Raw genomic sequence first — 21,929 nt, 5'->3', positions numbered from 1 at the left:
CCTTCAGCTTGATTCAGAAACCATGCACAAGCATTCAAATTCTCTTTTTTTTCCTCCTCTTCATCCTTGTCCTCTTCATCTTCATCCTTTAGAAAGTGATTCATTCAGTTCTTCAGATCCTCTTTTATGAACAATTAGAGTTCAAATGCAGGTGGTTTGCACCTGATCTTTTTTGCTTGTATGAGTGTGCGTTTAAATAATGGTCATGAGAGTGTTTGAGGTTTTGCTCTTGGGCATTCCATATACAGTTCTTATACTGTTCTTAGAGTTATGCCTCTGAAACTTTTAAAAGCGGATGAATCCATTAGCACAAGATTAGATTTTAAACTTCATTTGAACTCTTCATTGATTAAAAGTAACAACTTAATGGAAATTGTTGAAACATTCCCTTAGCCTTTGGCTTTCTCTTATGTGAGGTTTACTGCTTCCAATTTAAAGAAACATATTGTTTTTATTTCATGTCTTTCAGTTAAGTAACTTGTTTATATGAGCTTATCCATATTTTGTAGCTTTCCCCCTTTAAAACTGCACTGAAAAGAAAGTAAAAGCAAGCTTTGAATTGAAATTGGATGACCTGTCTTCTGTAGTAATGCAGCTTTATGCTCAAATGAGAAAATAAAAATATTATCTCTTTATTAAAATAAATCATAAGAGGTATCAATGGCACATCCTGTTTATTGTCCATCAAGGCAATGGAGTAAAATACTATTATATGATCAGTTTAACAGAACATACTTGAAATAATGCACAATATAAGACTCAAGAACTTAATCTTATTGACCCCAAGGCCTTGTATGATCTCATTGGACAGGTCTACACTGACAAGATAAACAGACTCAATCAAGCATCTAGTCCACTGGATTGAACCTGCTTATTCTGTTTGGTTGTCTAATAAGGATTATCTGAGCTACTTCAGCAGTAGCAAGGAGTCTCCACTAGCATTCCTAAAATGATTCAAAACCACTGGGCAGGGGTTGTAAGAGGCTGTGAGGGGAAGACAGAAATTCCCCTCCCTGGCTTCCAATCATAACTGGAGGACAACCCAAACCCTTCCTCTTCCTTAGGATTTGTATTATCCCCAAGGTGGTTTAATTTGAGGGGGGGGGGCATTAAATGGCTTGACCCAGGTTGAGCAGGATCAGCCCACAGCCATTGTTTAGCCACCATAGGGCTGAACTACCCCTACACTGACCTCAGTGGTCAGTGTAGGTGTGTCTATTGAGACAGTTTGATCTCAAGCAAAGACAGAATAGGTGTAAGCACATAGTAAATCCTGATATGAAATGATTTACTACTTTTAGTCCCCCTGATTTTAGGGAGATATTTGGCCATCCAATTAAATTGAGGGTGCAATCTAATATTCATAATGCTAATTTAATTCTTTGTTCCTATCTTGACCAGCCATGTTGAAATCAATAATATTCAATTCAATTTAATTCATTTCAATATCTCTACTCTAGGTAACCAAGGACCTAATGTCTAAGGAACCATATTATTATTCAGTGGTTGTCCAGGGACATTATATGATATGTCACTACCATGGTATTACTTTAGTTGGAACACTGTAATATATAATGGAAGAATATTCTGCTGATCAAACAGCTAACACATGGTGGAGGCGTGGATGGAGTGGGGCTGATGAGTAAACTTTATCAACATCACTAGCTACAGGCAAATTTTCAACAGCCCTAGATCCATTTAAAAATATTTTAAATGATCCTGTTAACATCAGTAGTAGAGTTTCCCCTACCTACTGCTTAGGGCATAGCAAATTTCAGCATCCAGTCACTGAACACCACCATCATCTTTTTAATGAAATAAATCATATGGACAGAGATGCCCTACAGTATTTCTTAATGCACAGATGCAATCACTATTATCGAAATAATTACAACATTTTTCAAATTTCATTAGAATTCTGAAAATTTCACCCTCAAAACTTTAGAAACACTTTTGAAATGAAATGCCAGGGCCCCCCAGTTTTGTAGGTACTTTTGAACCATTTATTATGGATTGCACTTATTTAATAAATAGATAGGCTGAAGAATACTCTACTCATGCTGACATATTTCCCTTTTTACTAATAAAGCATCATAAAGTTTGCTGTTTGGAAATGTGAGAATTGTTTCTCTTCAGCATCAGTTTTATGCTTCTTCTGCTGAAAATAACTTCAATTTTATAGAACAAAACAAGAGGGGAACACAGCATTTAATGGGAAAATGAGCAATGGCAGTAATTAGCTTTCGTCTGGAATCTTAGATTTACATTGTATTGAAAGTACAAAGTTCTCCCTGTCAGGTCAGTATAAAATTCTAACTAATTATATCTTCTCCTGATTTTCTCATTTTCCCCTCACTTTTTAAAGGTGTAAATAAGTGAGGGGAAATGCCTTAAATTTTTAGAAATGCCTTAAATTTCTAAAAAGTAAGAAAGACATGAGAAGTTACTTATTGAGAATCAGGATCCAAATAAACTTGTCACATGGAAGAAGTGAAGGGATGTGAAGATACATTTCATTTACTTAGCCAAGTTCTAGTATTGTGTGAAAAAATAATTGCACTAAATGAGTACAAAAGGAAGCATCTACGTCCTACCTATCAATAGGTTAGAAAATTAAACTGATAATTATTACCCTGCTGCAAAAAAGCAACAACACGTCAACAATTTTCATACTGACTAATAAGTGTGGGAACATTATCCTTCAATCCTAAAGGAACTGACATTCTGAATGGATGGTGACCCTTTGAGCACTTCCTGTTGAGCAAAAAGATCACTTCACCCCTATACATTCATATTCAACTTCTCTATGCCAGGTAAAGACTCAATTAAAGAAAGCAGCATCAAGATTTGGGTTTTACTTTTTTAACACTCAGGTTGTCTGCCGTTGATTTGCTGGGTATTTTTATGGACTTTGCAGATTCTATATTTCTCTCTCCATGTTTGCAAGGGTATCATTCATGATAAATAAACGATTCTATTACCATCCCTTAATTCTCTGGGTCAATATCTCACTTCACTTTTATGAACAGGGGCTCTTCTTCCAGGTTTCCTGTTAATTGAACAATTGTAGGTTGGGTTGTGATGTTGTCTTTAAGAATGTTCTATCATGCATAATAGGTTGAGGTGTGTTCAAGACACCTTCATAGCAAGAATAAGGAGATTCAAACACTGGTGCCATGTTTGATCTATATGAAGACTCGTGATACTTCCAGGTGGCTGCACTCACTTAGAAGGAAAACCCCTTTGATGTTTTCCCAGTTAAGTCTAGCTAAGTTTAGTAGCTAGGTATAGTAGGTACTACTACACTGCTACTGCTAACAACAAGAAAAAAACAACAATTGTGGAAATGTTATTATTGGGCCTTCTACAATGTAGTAGGTGTCCCACTTGTAATTTTGCTATGTTTTGTGGTTTTTACGATTTATGTTACTAGCTTATTTAAAATTTTAATTTTAGTATTTTGTGATTAACAAAAAAAGAAATCTGTTGCAATCTACTTTAAATGTCAAACTGGAAAAAGGCAGGCTATAAAATACATACTGATTTCATCTTCATCATTCTTTCTTTTACATTGCTCACATCTAGAATATAACTCCAGAGATCATCCCTTGAATTAGATTCACAATTACAGTCAAGTATTATATGTAGCTAATGCACAGATATCTATAGAATTTTCTCTGTTCCTGAGTAAATAAAACAAACTACCAATATGCCCTTATGATTAAAAATGGCTTCCAGGTAAGTATTAACCTTATATCATCTATGCCAAAGTCTTAAATATACTGTAGTGTTAAGTCTAAGACTTTTGGTTACTCTTTTGTATCTGACAAAAAACCTAGAAAGATCATCATTCTTTGGAGAGGAAGAAGTTTTATTATAATCAGTGTTTACCAGATGTTACCAAAATTCTTTGCATATATATCAGTCCAGAGGCGGCCCTAGGTAATTTTCAATGGTAAGCAAACAGTATTTTGGCGCCCCCCCCCCCAACCAATTAGTGATATATATTTTCCTTTAAAGTCAGAAGAGAAAGGATCACAGGAAGCAGGGTTTCTTAAGCCCCCCCTTTTCTCTTGATTTGGAAGCACAAAGGAGATTGAAGCTCCGAGGGGGAAAAAGACATTCCAAGGTGCCATTTCTGCTTTCCAGCACCTCCAAATCAAGAGAGAAGAGGGTTTTTTTAAGGAAGCCCAGGGTAGGATACCTCCAGGCCAATCTTTCTCCTTCCCTGGGAAGTGAGAAGCCCCCTTAAAATGCCTTTGAAAACTGCCTGCTGCAGTGAGAGAGTTGCACACACCTGCATTTCCTGCTTTCTCTAGAGTTGAAACACCTTTAACAAAGCATTAAACCCAGGTCTCCTCTACAGATAGAAGAGAAAGGATGGCAGAAAGAGTGTTATCTTAATTCTGATATTTTTAAATCAGGTCAAAATGAAGGATCAAATGACAAACAATGCATAAAATGATGGGAAGGGGAGCCTGGGAAGCCCCCCCCCCCCCCAATTGCCACCAATGTTCCAAATAGAAAACTAATATTTTGGCTTCCCAGAACAAAAATTGATTTCTGTCCTACTCCTTACACAAATTTTAAAGGAATGTACTTTGTTCATCTTCCAATGATATCCAGTTCTACCAAGTCCTGATCATTTTTGATTTTGCATATATTCTGCATGTCATGTTTTCCCTAATGTAGGATTATATATTATAGATAGATGAGAGAGAGAGAGAGAGAGAGAGAGAGAGAGAGAGAGAGAGAGATACTGTGCTTCTCTTAACTTATATCTAAAAGATGCAATCTCCTTCTTAAATGAGTTTGGACTTACTTTGACAACATTCATGGAGACCAGACAATTTCTTTTACTCTTTACTGCAGATCTGAAACTGAACATGTGCTGCTGTTTTATCGAGCTCGAAAATAATTGGTGCCATTAGGAGTTCATATTTTTAGTATGTGAGTTAATGAGTCTTTTGATTTTTTAAATTTTCTACAGTACTTGCTGCACTGTCAGACTTTACTATTGCCTCTCTCCATGTTGCTGATGCTCTTCTTTCTTTCTTCATTCCATTTTAAACAGATTCACAACTGTTATCTCCCACCAGGCCATTTCAAAAAACTGCAAAATGGCTAGTGATTGATATTCATCAGAGTGTGATTTAAATATCTTAAGTCTTTGTATGGGGATTCCCTTTTGTTTGATTTTGAGGTCACTGATTCTACTACATCCATCTGTGATATTGTGCTAATTTAGAACCCACCTCAAAAGATGCAAAGGGTGCCAATAAATATTATTTTTGTCCACAAGAAAGGATGATTTAACATACTGGGACACTTCATTGAAAAAATGGTCATGTGCTATGAGATTTGTGGACTTTGTGAAAATGTCATTAGAGCACTTTAATATAATATTAACACTTTATTTCTAGACCACTCTATCTCTCTGGGGGGACTCGGGGTGGTTTACACACAAAAAGGCAAACATTCAGTGCTCAGGCAAGTGCAAATACATTAAAGCGATACAGCAAATACAAATAATGACAACAGTGAGCAATTGCATAAGAGACTTAAACATCAAAATAAGAACAGGATACAAGTAACCACAAAGACAAAATATATTAAAAACATAACATTAAAACATCTATCATAGTAATAGTAACATGGCCACATGGTACAAGTAAGTCTGTCGGCATTTCAATAGTATTGATCTAAAGTAACCTAGTCCCTCTCCCATATGCCAAAGTGTAGAAATGCATTTTAAAGAGTTCTTTGAGGGAGGGGAGGGTAGAGGCAATTTTATTTTAAAGTACCACTACTATAAGAGAAGACAAAAAAAGAAAGGGAAAAGGAGGGGGAGAAAAAAAGGGGGGGATATAATTGTGTTTATATTACCCAATGTTTTATCTGAAACACAGATAAGGAGCATGGGCTCTCCTAGTTCATATTGCCATGCTTTTTGTTTAGTATGTAAAACTATTAATTTGAGATTTTATATGAATCTTAGCATTCAGGATACACAATCTGTAATGGTGGTGACAGCTTTTCAACAAATTATTGTATCTACTAGACATCGGTTTCCGTGTGACACTAGCATCTAAAACAGACATGGGTAAACTTCGGTCCTCCAGCTATTTTGGACTTCAACTCCCAGAAACCCCAGCCATCTAACTGGCTGTTAAGAATTATGGGGGTTGAAGTCCAAAACACCTGAAGAGCCAAAGTTTGCCCATGCCTGATCTAAAACTATTGAGAAGGACATGTAAAAATTTTAATTGATGTGGAGCCTATGGCTGGATCTACACTGCCTTATATCTCAGGATCTTATCCTAGATTATATGCTTTGAAATGGATTATATGAGTCTAAACTGCCAGGTAATCTAGGATAAGAAGATATTCTGGATCTGATCCTGGGATATAAGGCAGTATATATCTAGCCTAAGTGATTTTAAGGCCCCTTCTACACTGCCATATAAAATTCAAATTATCTGCTTTGAACTGCATTACATGACAGTGTAGAATAATATAATCCAGTTCAAAGCAGATAATGTGGATTATCTGCTTTGGTAATCTGGATTATATGGTGGTATAGAGGTGCCTGAGGCCTTCATTCACTCTAAATGCAATGTAATCCAGATTATCAAATCAGATAATCAGATAATCCACATTATCTGCTTTGGATATTTCATCCCAGTTCCTCCCGAGATTGAGGCCCTGCACCCACCCAAATCCCAGGCTTTCCCTGAGAGGGGTGGCTACATGATCTCCCTTATCAACTAGAAGAACCAGGATCACAATGGGGATTGACATATGGATTATGTATGCAGTCTCAGGAGTCAATAGCCACAGGGCCCACGCCTCTGAATATCTGGATTTATATTAAGGTCTGGAAATTTCTAGATGTCAAATTGATCCGAACTAAACTGGGAAATCTCGGTTTACTCTGAATTAATTTGGATTTACTTTAGGCATCATTTGGATGCCTCATGAAAATCCATGATAACTCCTGTGTTTTGGGCCTGTTTGGAAGGGCTCTGAGTCTATACTATCATATAATCCAGTTCAAAGCAGTTAACCTGGATTTTACATGGCAGTGTAGATGGGGTCTCAATTCCCTCCAAATGTTTTCTATAGGGTTGAGATCTGGGGACTGGTTAGGCCACTCCAGGACCTTGAAAAGCTTCTTACAAAGCCACTCCTTCATTGCCCTGGCAGTGTGCTTGGGATCACTGTCATGCTGAAAGACCCAGCCACATTTCATCTTCAGTGCCCTTGCTGATGGAAGGTGGTTTGCACTCAAAATCTCACAATACATGGCCCCAGTCATTCTTTCATGTATGGATCAGTTGCCCCAGTCCCTTTGCAGAGAAACAGCCCCAAAGCATGACGTTGCCACCCCAGGCTTCACAGTAGGTATTGTGTTCTTTGGATGCAACTCAGCATTCTTTCTCCTCCAAACACAACAAGTTGTGTTTCTGCCAAACAGTTCTTCTTTGGTTTCATCTGACCATATGACATTCTCCCAATACTCTTCTGGATCATCCAAATGCTCTCTAGCAAACTTTAGCTGGTCCTGGACATGTACTGGCTTAAGCAGGGGGACATGTCTGGCACTGCAGGATCTGAGTCCCTGGCGGCATAGTGTGTTACTGATGGTAGCCTTTGTTACGTTGGTCCCAGCTCTCTGCAGATCATTCATTAGGTTCCCCCATGTGGTTCTGGGATTTATGCTCACCGTTCTTGTGATCATTTTGATCCCATGGGGTGAGATCTTGCATGGAGCCCCAGATCGAGGGAGATTATTAGTGGTCTTGTATCTCTTCCATTTTCTAATTATTGCTCCCACAGTCGATTTCTTCACAGCAAGCTGCTTGCCTATTGCAGATTCAGTCTTCCCAGTCTGGTGCAGGGCAACAATTTTGTTTCAAATAGGTTCCATTACTACAGGTAATGAGTGGAAGATAGAGGAGCCTCTTAAAGAAAGAGTTACACATCTGTGAGACCCATAAATCTTGTTAGTTTGTAGGTGACCAAATACTTATTTCCCACCATAATTTGCAAATAAATTCATTAAAAATCAGACAATGTGATTTTCTGGATGTGTTTTCTCATGTTGTATCTCATAGTTGAGGTCTACCTATTATGTCAATTACACACCTCTTTCATCTTTTTAAGTGGGAGAACTTGTACAATTGGTATCTGACTAAATACTCCCCCCCCCCAATACTGCCCATGTTAACAGGTTACAGTCTATGGTGATATGTTAAATGTATTTCAAGAGACATAGCACCATTGTGAACTCTGCCTACAGAATGATTTTGAATTAGTAGCTGGAATTTCCATATAAAGCAGTGGTTCTCAACCTTCCTAATGCCATGACCCCTTAATAAAGTTCCTCATGTTGTGGTGACCCCCAACCATAAAATAAGAATTTTTTTTTTTGCTAATTACTGTAATTTTGATATTGTTATGAATCGTATTGTAAATATTTGATATGCAGGATGTATTTTCATTCACTGAACCAAATTTGGCACAAATACCCAGTACAACCAAATTTGAATATTGGTGGTGGTGGTGGGGGGGGGGGGGGTTGATATTGCCATTTGGGAGTTGGAGTTGCTGGGATTTATAGTTCAATCAAAGAGCATACTGAACTTTATGAAATTGAACCAAACTTGGCACACAGAACGCCCATGACCAACAGAAAATATTGAGAGGGTTTGGTCGGCATTGACCTTGAGTTTTGGAGTTGTAGTTCACCTACCTCCAGAGAGCACTGTGGACTCAAACAATGATGAATCTGGACCAGACTTGTCATGAATACTCAGTATGCCCAAATGTGGAAAACTGGTGGAGTTTGGGGAAAATAGACCTTGACATTTGGGAGTTGTAGTTGCAGGGATTTATAGTTAACCTACAATGAAAGAGCATTCTGAATTCCACCAATGATGGAATTGAACCAAACTTGGCAGACTACCTATATGGCCAACTTTGAATACTGGTGGGGTTGTAGGGGCTGTTTTTGAATTCTGGGAATTGTAGTTCACCAACACCAAAAAGGAAGTGAAGAACAGGTAGAGAGATCTTCAACCTTCTCTGCCAAAAGTGTTCCTAAGACCATCAGAAATATGTTTTCTGATGGTCTTTGGTGACCCATCTGAAACCCCACTGGCAATGCCCCCCCCCCAACCCCCAGGTTGAGAAACACTGAAATAAAAGGTGTTGGGTTAGGAGCTAGGAAAGAGTTCTGCCCCAGACACTGACACTTCCTAGACTATTTTGCACTGGATGGACTTACAGTCTGGTGTCGTGTAAGGCAATTTCATTTGCTCATTGAAGAGTAAAGTGTGTGAGGGTTTTTAAGAAATTATTTCCACTGACCAAAAATGCTGTTGAAGAATTCACAGTGGAAAATTCTATTTAAAACACTCTCGCACACATACCGCTTTCTCAGCATTGTTATATTTTTTGCAATCCTCAGAGGTTTGAATGACTGAACTCATTTTTACCCTAGAAGTGACCTTGAACAAACATTTTTCCCCGCAACACAATTATTCCATTTCAAAAGTCTGTATTGCTTTGATGGAAATGAAAATGGTTTCAACTCAATTCTACTGTGGAATAAGATAGGGGAGAAAGTGCATTACTCAGCAGATTTTGTTCCCATGAAAAGGCTTATTGAACAGCTAGTGAAGTGGAGCCTAGGTTAAATAACTCACTGTCAGCTACCAGCTGTCATAAAAGATTAGACACAGCAGTTGAACACATAAAACTGTTAATTTGATTCTGCATTTGTATTCCTCTTTGATCTACGTTTCAAAGGTTTCCACCCCAGCTGTTACAGATTATCCATTATGGATTTCTCTATTATTGTTATGGGGGTGGGGGGCAAAAAAATACAAATACAGTGCAATATGGAATTAGCTTGCACTATATACACACACACACATTTATGCCTAGCAAAAGGTAGTATTTACTTAATTTGTTTCCACAGAGAGGTATCATGATATATCCCCACCCCCATCCCATGACTGAGATGCATATAGAACAAGTAAATATTTGTCAAAAGGTAGAACCATTGAGACAAATTCAGTTCTGAAAGATCCTATCCCAATCAACAGAATTTAACATGTATTGTTGAAGGCTTTCATGGCCGGAATCACGGGATTGTTGTAGATTTTTTGGACTGTATGGCCATATTCTAGAAGCATTATCTCCTGACATTTCACCTGCATCTGTGGCAGGCATCCTCAGAGGTTGTGAGGTGACAGCCTCTGAGGATGCCTGCCACAGATGCAGGAGAAATGTCAGGAGAGAATGCTTCTAGAATATGGCCATTCAGTCCGTAAAACCTACAACAACCCAGAATTTAACATTTCTATCTGCACACTTTTCAGTACTATCTCGAGTAATAAAATAATAGATTTATGAATTTGACATAATAAATGTTCTCTATGTTCTTCTCTCTCATGCTCACTTTCTTTTTGAGGGCATACATGAGTTCTCCACATAATAACAATAAATTATTTTTTTCATAAAAATATACTGGACATCATTGGAACCATTTGTTTATTTTCTTGACCACAGACAACACTTTTTTCTATAACCTTTTTCTTGTTTGAGTTTAATGTTGATGTGTTGTTATTTGCAATTATTCTAACATTTTCTGCTTGAGGCACTTGTTTGCAATCGTCACTGGCAACAGTGGTGATAGTAATAGAACAGAAAATTTCACTAATTTTCTGTTCTATTATTGTGTTGGGTTTAAAAATACATAAGCTGTCTTGAATGGACACTATCTACAAAGGTGGTCCAAAAGTATTTCAAAATAACCAAATTATTATTGTGCTGGACTTTCTCAGTTCCATATTAATAATACATACTACATAAAGAAAGTTGTTATATAGTGAAAATAGTTGCTTTCTACTTTCAGTGTTGGATAAAGTTGTGTGAAAACACATGAAAATACTTTCAAAAGCATGTTAGTGATTTATAGCTTGTCTAACCAAACTTCTTTAAATATCTACATATTATAATTATAATTATAATTATAATAATAATTATTGTTGTTGTTGTTGTTGTTGTTGTTGTTGTTGTTGTTAGGCAGTGTAGACTCATATTGAGTCCAATAGTGTAAAGTACTTCATTTTTTAAATAAAGAGCAGCATAAAAATACTATGTGTGATATTTATAAATCACTAGCCATCCCCTGCCACGCGTTGCTGTGGCCCACAGGGGGGTTCTGTGTGGGAGGTTTGGCCCAATTCTATCATTGGTGGGGTTCAGAATGCTCTGTGATTGTAGGTGAACTATAAATCCCAGCAACTACCACTCCCAAATGTCAAGATTCTATTTTCCCCAAACTCCACCAGTGTGCACATTTGGGCATATTGAGTATTCATGTAGAGTTTGGTCCAGATCCATAATTGTTTGAGTCCACAGTGATCTCTGGATGTAGGTGAACTGCAACGTCAAAACCAAAGGACACTGCCCACCAAACCCTTCCAGTATTTCCTGTTGGTCATGGGAGAACTGCGCCAAGTTTGGTTAAATTCCAACGTTGGTGGGGTTCAGAATGCTCTTTGATTGTAGGTGAACTATAAATCCCAGTAACTACAACTCCCAAATATCAAGCTCTATCTGTGTTTATATTTGGGCATATTGAGTATTCATGCCAAGTTTGGTCCAGATCCATCATTGTTTGAGTCCACAGTGCTCTCTAGATGTAAGTGAACTACAACTCCAAAACTCAGGGTCAATGCCCACCAAACCCTTCTAGTGTTTTCTGTTGGTCAGGGGAGTCCTGTGTGTCAAGTTTGGTTAAAGTCCATCATTGGTGGAGTTCAGAATGCTCTTTGATTATAAGTGAACTATAAATCCCAGCAACTACAACTCCCAAATGACAAAATCATAATTTTTTGAGTGATGGTCACTCCTTGTGTAGTGAGACATTTTGTTGCCAAATTTGGTGTGATTTCGTTCATTAGTTCTTTTGTTTTTAAGGAACTCATTATGCACAGAGCATTTTTATATAGAGAGATATGACAGTTCTACGTTGTTAAATAATATGGGTCAGAAATGGCATTCAAATTACCAATTTTAATTTTTGCATGTCTTATACATGATTTTATCATGTTTCGATGTGATTTTTTTGTTTTTTAATTGTCATTGCTAGTCATTAATTTATTTTTTCTTTAAGCTCCTTGTGCCAACTCTGTGAGAAAAGTGACACATAAATAAAATCCACCAATTCATTTAAGTCTACTTCAGTCACTTGTGTTAAATCTAGCTATAAGTATTTAGAGAGGTCTCTTTCTTTCTTCCTCCTTCCCTCCAGGTAAATGAGCCTCCTTGCTGGAGATATATACATTTCTGGTCACAATAACTCTCTTAGCTCCTTTCACCTCACATTCACATTGCATCTCTTTCTGCTTGACTAGTTCTTCTATTATCTCTTATATTTCTCAAAACCCAGGGAATTAGAAACCTACCAGTCTTGGACTGAGGAAGCACCTTTTCTTGATAAATTCTGGAAGCAAACTATTTTGTTCTGAGATACAGAAAAATGTATATGTTGCGTCACATCTCAGACAGATCAACAAATGGGGTTTAATATCTCTGTTATTCTGCCATCAATCATTGTCTGGATCCAAACAAGCATCTACATCAAGAGGACATGGCTACTTCTGCAGCAGACCAATGAATAAGAAAAATAGTAGGCTGCATGGAAGAATGGCCTTTCCCTTACCTGCTTGCTGGGAAGGGGGAGGAGTTTGTCCCCTTCCATTGAAGTGAAGAAAAGTAGTTCCGGCCGGAACTACTTACTTGGGGGCGGAGCTAGCCTTAGGGCTGGCCCGCCCCCAGAACTTCACTTTGGAGCCGGCCGGCAAAGAAGAAGGACGCAGGTCGGTCTCGGGCTGGCTGAGGAGGAGGCCCTGTCTCCTCTTCCAGCCACCCCTCCCCTTTGGGTTCCTGGGATGGCGGGGATCGGGCCCTGTCCCCTCTCGCAGGCCATCCTTTCTTTGTGGGCGCCGTTGAGCATTTGGGTTCGCGGGATGGCGGGGAGCGGGCCTTGTCCCCTTTCCCAGGCCTCCCCTTCCCTGCGGGCGTCTTGTGTTTTGGGGGCTTGTGTGATGACGGGGCCCTGTCCTTTTTCTCGAGCCATCCCTTTCCTCGTGGGCGTCTTTGGACGCTGTTTCGGAGCGGCTGGCTGGGCCCTTCCTTTTCTGGTGGTTGGCCGGCTTGGCCTCTTGCCGGCCCTGGCCGGAGTTTTTTGGCCTCCTTGGCAGTGCCAGGCGCACCCGGTCGGCGGGGGCGCGCCTGCCGGCTTCCCGCTGCGTGCGGCTCCGTTGGTCGGCGCGTGCGTGCGCGGCGATCGGGCTGGGCGCCTCGCGCTCTGTGGGTTTTGGCTCCTGTTTTTGCCTCATGCTTGCCCGGCTGGGTTGTTGGGTGGGCTGGGCGAGTGCTGCCCCCGACGGTTTGCTTCACGGGGGTTGCTGGAGGCTTTCCCCTTAACCACGGGGCTAATTCTGGAGCCTGGCTCGAGGCCCCTGTATATTTGGTGCAGGCCCCAGGCCTGGGTGGCGATCGCCCCCCCCCCCAATTGCTTACATTGAGCTGGGCCACGTGGCTGCCTGCCATCTTGGCCGCATGGCTGGCGGCCATTTTATAGGGGGCTGGCGGCCATCTTGGGATGGCATGTGATGGAGGGTGGGGCCGATTTAAGCTCCCTCCCCCCCCTTTTTTCTTTCTCGCATGGAGCTGTGCCATGTGGCTGCTGGCCATCTTGGCCGCATGGCTGGCTGCCATGTTAGCAGGGGGTCAGCAGCCATCTTGTGATGGCGTCTTACAAGGGGTGGGGGTGATTTAAGGACGGTTTCTTTGGGGGGTGCCACCCCTCCTCTTCCAAAAAATAAATAAATAAATAAATAAAAAATAAAAATTGAGAAAAAAAAAGGATAATAAATGAAACAGATGAAACAAATAAGGCAAAATATAATAATAATAATAATAATAATAATAGAAGTGAAATATGACAGGGATATTCTTATATAGATACATAGTTTACAATGTGAAGAGATGGCTTGAAACAACTAATGGACCAACCCGTGACAATAAAGTTGAAGTCAATAAATTACTATAATGGTTATAGCTACCTCTTCTATATATACTTATACAAGATATATGACGGGACTCCACTCTATGCAGTCATGCTGGCAGCATGACCTTGGAGGTGGCTACGGTCAACGTCAGCTCTTTAGCTTAGAAATGGAGATGGGCACCACGCCCTAGAGTCAAAGAGGGCTGGTCTCAATGTCAGTGGAATACCTTTACATATTCTATGGCTTGTTAAATACAGACCGAATTATATATTCATATATATATATTATAGTAGTTAAGGATAATGGTATATAACTATACAAATCTAAGGCTCAAGGTGAGCAAATAAGCTTGCTGGTTTAGGGACAATGCCGTGGCTCGATCCTCGAGAGGGTTGAGGCTGTCTTAAAAGTATTGCGATGCAAATAACTAACAAATCACTGTGATATATTATCTTACCTCAGGATGCCAGCAAAGAAAAACGTCGGAGGTCCCAAGGGCAAGGGCCCTGCAGCGAAAATGGCGTCTAAGCGCCCTCCGCCCCCGAGCGCCTCATCGTCGGACGACGAAGGGATTTCTGCGGAAGAACTCAATGCTTTGATGATCCGTATTAACCAATTAGAGAAACAAAAAGGGGTTGCCGCTGCGGCTGCCCCTAGGCCAGCCAGGAATGCGAGCAAAAGGGCAATTTTTAAGGCACTTCTCTCTCGCGTTTCTGTTATAGAAGCGGCTGGGTCAGCAACAGCTGAGTCCACGGCGGAATCCCTCGTTCCAGTGACAGAGGGCCCCGGTGTGACCCCTACCCAAGAGGGAGGTCTTCAAGTGGTCGCGCGGCCTGATCCACGGCCGCAGAATGTGGTCCCTGGCGGTCCGGCTTCATCGGAACAGGCAGGATCCTCCCCTTCTCAGGTGGTCACAGCGTCAACATCGACAGGTACCAACACTGTGGGTTTTTGGCCCTGGGATCAGACACAGGGTCAGGGGGTTGCTGTGGGACAAATCACGCAGGTGTTACCGATAGTTACAAATGCCATGGTGCCAGTTCTGCAGCAGACACCAACTCGGGGCGGGTCGGCTGACCCCATATCAGCGGCTGAAGATGCCAACCAGTTTTGGGGAACAGCCAGGTATCCCTTGCCTGCAGAGCCCAAGTTGAGCTCAATAGCTTTGGGAGCCCATCTATCACAGAAGACTATTGATAAAATAATTAAAAATGAATACATCGATATATTCTCACTATATTTTAGAGAATTGGATAAAAAAGAAAAGGATGAATTGGATGAAGAATCCAAAGACAAGATAAAAAAGAGACGGGTTGACCATACATGGGAAAACTGGCTGGCTTTTTATATGATCTACAGCGGTGTTCTGGTCGAGGCTTTTCCTTACAGAGGCAAATCACTGATTCAGTACCAGAACATCATTTATTGTGCTTATGTAAACTTTACGGGTAGCGCATGGCTGTCTTATGATAAGCGTTTTCGCTTTGATGCTGCGCGGTCACCCACAAGTCGATGGGATCTCATCGACAACCAGTTATGGATGGATGTTTTGACGCCAGCGCGCCCAAACATCGGTGAAAAAGCAGACAGTGGGCACACCATTCAAAATTACAAGGGTGGCCAGTCCTTTCGACAGGTCGTCACCCAACAGCAACCCCAGCGGCAGAAAACACTCTGCTGGGAGTACTCTTCTCAGGGAAGCTGCTCACGTAGGGCTTGTAGATTTCAGCATGCCTGCTCCATCTGTGCAGGCACTCATCCCACGAAGAATTGTCCTAAGGGTAGACCAGTCAGACTCAACGCAAAGGATAGCCAGTTCTCTAAGAGGAATGGAGGCGGTGCCCCCCTTCCAAAAGGGCCCCAGCCCAATTAGGCTGACACAGTTGAGGCACTGGTTAGAGAGGTACCCGGACAGGGCCTCTGCTGATTATTTGTTAAGCGGTTTTTCTGAGGGTTTTCGCATTCCGGCTTTAGGCCCCAGGATGCAGGTTCAGTCACGGAACTTGAAATCTATAATTGGCATGGAACACATTGTTCATCAAAAAATTCAGAAAGAGCTCAGGGAAGGAAGGATATTAGGTCCTTTTGCTTCGCCCCCGACACTGCAATTCCGGGTATCGCCTCTGGGCATTGTGCCCAAGAAGGCTCAAGGGGAATTTCGGCTTATTCACCATTTGTCCCATCCCAGGGGCTCATCGGTGAACGATGCTATACCGGATCATCAATGCACGGTACACTACACCTCTTTTGACGCCGCGATACATATGATTAGGAGTCGAGGCTATGCCGCCGAACTAGCCAAATGCGATATAAAATCTGCATTTCGGCTACTTCCGGTCAATCCCAAGGATTTTGAGTTACTGGGATTCCAATTTCAAGGTCAATTTTTTATGGACCGAGCACTCCCAATGGGGTGCTCGGTCTCATGCGCCGCTTTTGAAAAGTTTAGTACTTTTTTGGAGTGGGCGTTAAAGGCTAAGGCGGGCTTAAAAGGTGTCGTGCACTATCTGGATGATTTTTTGTTTGCCGGTGAAGCAGGGCGGGGAGAATGCCGAGAGTTATTGTCAGCCTTTGTTGAGCTAACGGCTGAGCTGGGTGTCCCGTTGGCGGAGGAAAAGACCGAGGGACCCAGCACCTGTTTGACTTTTTTAGGCATTCAGATCGATACGGTTAATCAGTTTTCCAGATTGCCCCCAGAAAAGGTGTCAAGCTTAAGACAGAGAGTCAGGGAATTCAGCTCTAAGAAAAAGGCAACTTTGAGAGAGTTCCAGGAGCTAATAGGGCACCTAAATTTTGCATGCAAGGTGATAGCCCCGGGGCGGGCCTTTTTGCGCCGCTTATGCGAGGCTATTTCAGGGATTGCAGCCCCTCACCATCACATCAGGATAACCCGTCCGATGAAATCGGATTTGGTCATTTGGCAAAAATTTCTGGCCCAGTTTAATGGCATTTCTTTTTGGAGACAGGACCTGATGCTAAAGGATGCCCTTCAAGTGGCGTCCGATGCATCGGGTTCGATTGGCTTCGGGGTCTATTTTAACGGCCATTGGTGCACTCAGCAATGGCCGGTAAGGTGGCATGATCTGGGTTTTACAGCCGATTTAACGTTTTTAGAATTCTTCCCGATATTGGTGGCAGTCACAATTTGGGTACATTATTTTCAAAATTCTACAGTGCATTTTTGGTGCGACAACATGGCCACTGTCCAGGTTATAAACAGCTTGACTTCAAAATCCCCCAGAGTAATGGAAGTGGTTCGTCAGTTCACACTCCATTGCCTTCAGCACAACATACTGTTTAAGGCATTTCATGTGTTGGGCATACACAACCCGCTGGCTGACGCTCTGTCTCGTATGCAGATGGAGCGTTTCAGACAGTTGGCGCCAAACGCAGACGTCCAGCCGGAGGCCATGCCAGACCATCTTTGGCAGGTTGGAGTGAAGAAATAGCGAGGGGAATGTCTCTAGCTCTTGCTCCGAGTTCTAGAAAGGCTTATGTAAAAACAGTTCAAGAGTTTATAGAGTTCCAGGCGAATTATAATCTGGCTAATATTACTCCGACACCTTACGACCATATTGCAAAATTTTGCGTTTACTCTAGAAGGCGGGGGTTGGCGCCGCAGTCAATTAGATCTAAGTTGGCAGCCCTGGCATATTGGCTTAAGGCCCAAGGGTTTCCCGATCACACCAACGACTTTAGGCTGCATAAACTTTTGTCCGGATGGTCGCGCGAACACGGTCGCCAGCCTGACAATAGAGAACCCCTAACACCAGGCATATTAAAAGGCTTGAAGCAAGCTTGGGTGCACGTCTGTTCGTCAAGTTATGAACAGTTACTTTTCCATTCGGCCGCTCTAATTGCTTTCTTTGCGGCCTTGAGAATAAGCGAACTGGTCGCTACAGGGAAAGCAGATGGGTCGAACAGAGCTCTCCTGTTGTCTGATGTTAAATTGACTCAGTGGGGCTTGCAAATTTCCATCAGGTCATCAAAAACGGACCAGCGGGGGAAGGGAGCTGTGGTCTCCCTTGCTTATTGCGAAGACGGAGACATTTGCCCAGTTAAGGCAGTGGCTGAATTTATGTCAGTCAGAGGGGTTGCGGCTGGTTATTTTTTCATGCACAAAAATGGTTCCCCGCTCACTAGATATCAATTCTGGGCCCTGACCACCAGGGCTCTGAAGTTGTTGGGGCTCCAGCAGCATAAATTCGGGACTCATTCCTTTAGGATTGGGGCTGCATCCACGGCAGCCAGGCTGGGCTATGGGACTGAAAAGATAAAAAATCTGGGGAGATGGAAATCTGAAGCCTATAAAGGCTATGTTCGCCCTGTGGCGTTTTAATGTTGTTCTTTATCGTTACAGATGGCCCGGAGCTGGTTCTTAGAAAGAGAGTGTTAATATGCGGGCACAGTTATGTTCACTGGGCGGAGCGTCACGCCCGCAGAGGTTCCTTTGGCCAGCACCTGGGTCTTGCCTCTATCGCATCAGTTGAATGGAGAGGGCGAAGAGGTTTGAAGTGGGACGGATTGTTGCCACTATTGTTTCGGCCCGGTTGGGGCCCCCCTCCAGATATATTGGTAATTCACCTTGGGGGTAATGACTTGGGCCTGTTGCAGGGCAAAGCACTATACCTACAGGCACGCAGTGATCTTAGAGCGATCCGGGAGGCTTGGCCTCGCACGCATATTGCTTGGTCCGCGATGATTCCGCGCCTATGTTGGTTGGGCGGCGGAGGAATCCGGCAAATGGAAAGGGCCAGGAAGCGTGTCAACAGGGCCATGAGGTTAGAGTTGACACGAAATCAAGGATCCTTCATACACCAGGGTGATATTACGCTCGACAATGTTGTGCTTTATAGGGCAGATGGTATCCATCTGTCGGAGGAGGGCAATGACTTGTTTTTGGCCAATTTACAGTTGGGGATCAGAGCGATATTGGAGAGCTGTGTGGGGTGATGGGGACGAAATGGACATTTGCCCCCAATCAGTGGCAGAAAATAGGTTAATAAGTTAAATAGTTAATATAGTTCCCAGTTATCCCCTTTCAAGATGGATAGGCCATGAAAGAGAATACACTCACCTGAAGTTCTCCGTGGTCAGGTGAGGGGAACAAAATGGCCAAAATGGGTTGGGAAAAAAGAGAGTCTGGGCCTTGGTTATCTTTATGAAGTTACAAAGTATATTACTTTAAGAGGTAACCCGTATTAAGGTTCAAACGGGATACATTGTTCGCCCCACATAGCTTGAGATTAGGCTAAGAAGCCAATAAGTTGTGTGATTACTTAAAACGGTTAAATAAAAATAGGTAACGATTAATAAAGTTGCCCTTATTTAAACCCAGCTATCTTGTGTGGTCTGATTATTTCAGTGGTTTGGGGACAATGGCCTTTCCCTTACCTGCTTGCTGGGAAGGGGGAGGAGTTTGTCCCCTTCCATTGAAGTGAAGAAAAGTAGTTCCGGCCGGAACTACTTACTTGGGGGCGGAGCTAGCCTTAGGGCTGGCCCGCCCCCAGAACTTCACTTTGGAGCCGGCCGGCAACCCACCACGCCCGCCCTATATATAACAGTATAATTCGGTTGCCATTAGGGGGCCGGGTAGGAATTTTTTCCCTCTTATGTTCTAGGAGGGTTTTTCGCCTACCCTATACTGTTAGTGGCAAATTGGGATGGTGCGGTTTTAAATAGGTTGCCACAGAAAATAGGTTAATAAGTTAAATAGTTAATATAGTTCCCAGTTATCCCCTTTCAAGATGGATAGGCCATGAAAGAGAATACACTCACCTGAAGTTCTCCGTGGTCAGGTGAGGGGAACAAAATGGCCAAAATGGGTTGGGAAAAAAGAGAGTCTGGGCCTTGGTTATCTTTATGAAGTTACAAAGTATATTACTTTAAGAGGTAACCCGTATTAAGGTTCAAACGGGATACATTGTTCGCCCCACATAGCTTGAGATTAGGCTAAGAAGCCAATAAGTTGTGTGATTACTTAAAACGGTTAAATAAAAATAGGTAACGATTAATAAAGTTGCCCTTATTTAAACCCAGCTATCTTGTGTGGTCTGATTATTTCAGTGGTTTGGGGACAAATCTCTTTGCAAAAAAACACTGCAATATTGAAGTTGCATGCTCTTTTGATCTGCAATTGCAGTAGAAAATTGCTCCAATATAATATGTATATTAATGAATAAGTAATATAAACAAAGAAATAACTGTAGCAGTTTAACATCAGGATTTATTTTCATCTACTAGGTCTATCCAATTTTTTGCATTCTAAACAAGACACTTTTTATTTTGAACTGGAAACAGTTTATTGTATTTTATTTATTAAATGCTCCAGCATTGAAATGGGACCTATTGACCAAAAATGAGGTAAAAAGCTGATTATTTCTCCATCTCTGTTTAAAACATGGCTCTGAATGTGGATGCGGGACATTATTATTCTTTGAAATATGTTATAATTCTCATTCGAGTTTTAAAAAACGCTTGAGAACTCACAGAATTGACATTGGTGCCTGCCAACATAAACTGTGAATCTATGGACTACAGGGAGAAAATGTGATGGTAATAATAATAATAATAATAATAATAATAATAATAATAATAATAATTTTATTTATATTCCACTCTATCTCCCTGAGGGGACTCAGAGTGGATTTCAGAATATATATATGGCAAACATTCAATCCCCTTATACAATTAACAAAGACAGACAATGCATAGACACAGGCAAGGCTTCCCTCTGGCATCTGGAGGCTGCCCTTGACTAGACCATGGTGAGGTGCTATTGTTCCATTTTTCCTTACCGACAAGTCTGTTGTCCACGGATGCCTTCCTGATTGAATTGCTGGCATGTTTTTCGAGGGCATTTTTTACCTTCCTGCTCACAGTGATATCTATTTATCTACTCATATTGCTGTTTTCAGACTGCCAGGTAAGCAGAAGCTAAGGCCAACAGTGGGAGCTCACCCCATCTGCAACTTTAACTGCCAACCTTTTGCCAGTTTTTCTGTAGCTGGTGGTTTTAACCCACTGTGCTAATTGTGGCCCCAATATTGTACAATGTGGTACAATATGATACCCTTATTAATGGATCAATATCCATGGTTTTACTTGCCTATTTTCCAGAAAATATTTCCCTTGGAAGGATTTTTGAGCCTCTCTAGGACCTCATCTACGCTGCCATATAAAATCCAGTTTATCTGTTTTGAACTGGATTATATGGCATTGTAGATCCATCTATATGATGAAGACAATGAGACAGCCAAAATTTGTGAACACAACTGATGAGCGTACTTCCTCCCATCTTTTTCACATTTGAGTAGACATGAAGATAATATCTAACTATGATCTAGATCAGTTGTTAGGAATTGTGGTAGTTAAAGTCCAAAACACCTGGAGGGCCAGAGTTTGCCCATGCCTGATCTAGGTCCTCACATCCAACTTAATGGGCTTGCCTTGTGTGAATGAACAGACTTTCTATGTAAAGTATGGATACTTCTAGTGTGAGATACAGCCATGGTGATTCTACTGTTTTTATTTAGATAAGTGATTTCTAGGTCTAGGTCAGTCTAGGTCCCCCACCAATATGATTCTAGCCCATTATATCAAAATATAGAGCTTCCTACCCTGGTTTCAGATATTAATTAGGGGTGCCAGGGTGGTGGTGGTGGGTGAGTATTGGAATGTTTCCTCCAATTACACTGTTCAACGGAGAAAAAGTTGCGGGCCTGAAAATAGCTGTTCTTTTATGATTTTGGGATGCTGAAAATGAAAATGACATTTAAAAATGTATATTGGCTCTAGTTTTTATGATATAAGCAATCACGTGATCACGTATGGTTG

Source organism: Anolis sagrei, chromosome 3, assembly GCF_037176765.1.
Source record: "Anolis sagrei isolate rAnoSag1 chromosome 3, rAnoSag1.mat, whole genome shotgun sequence".
NCBI classification, from domain to species: Eukaryota; Metazoa; Chordata; class Lepidosauria; order Squamata; family Dactyloidae; genus Anolis; species Anolis sagrei.
This window is presented reverse-complemented; position numbering follows the sequence as displayed.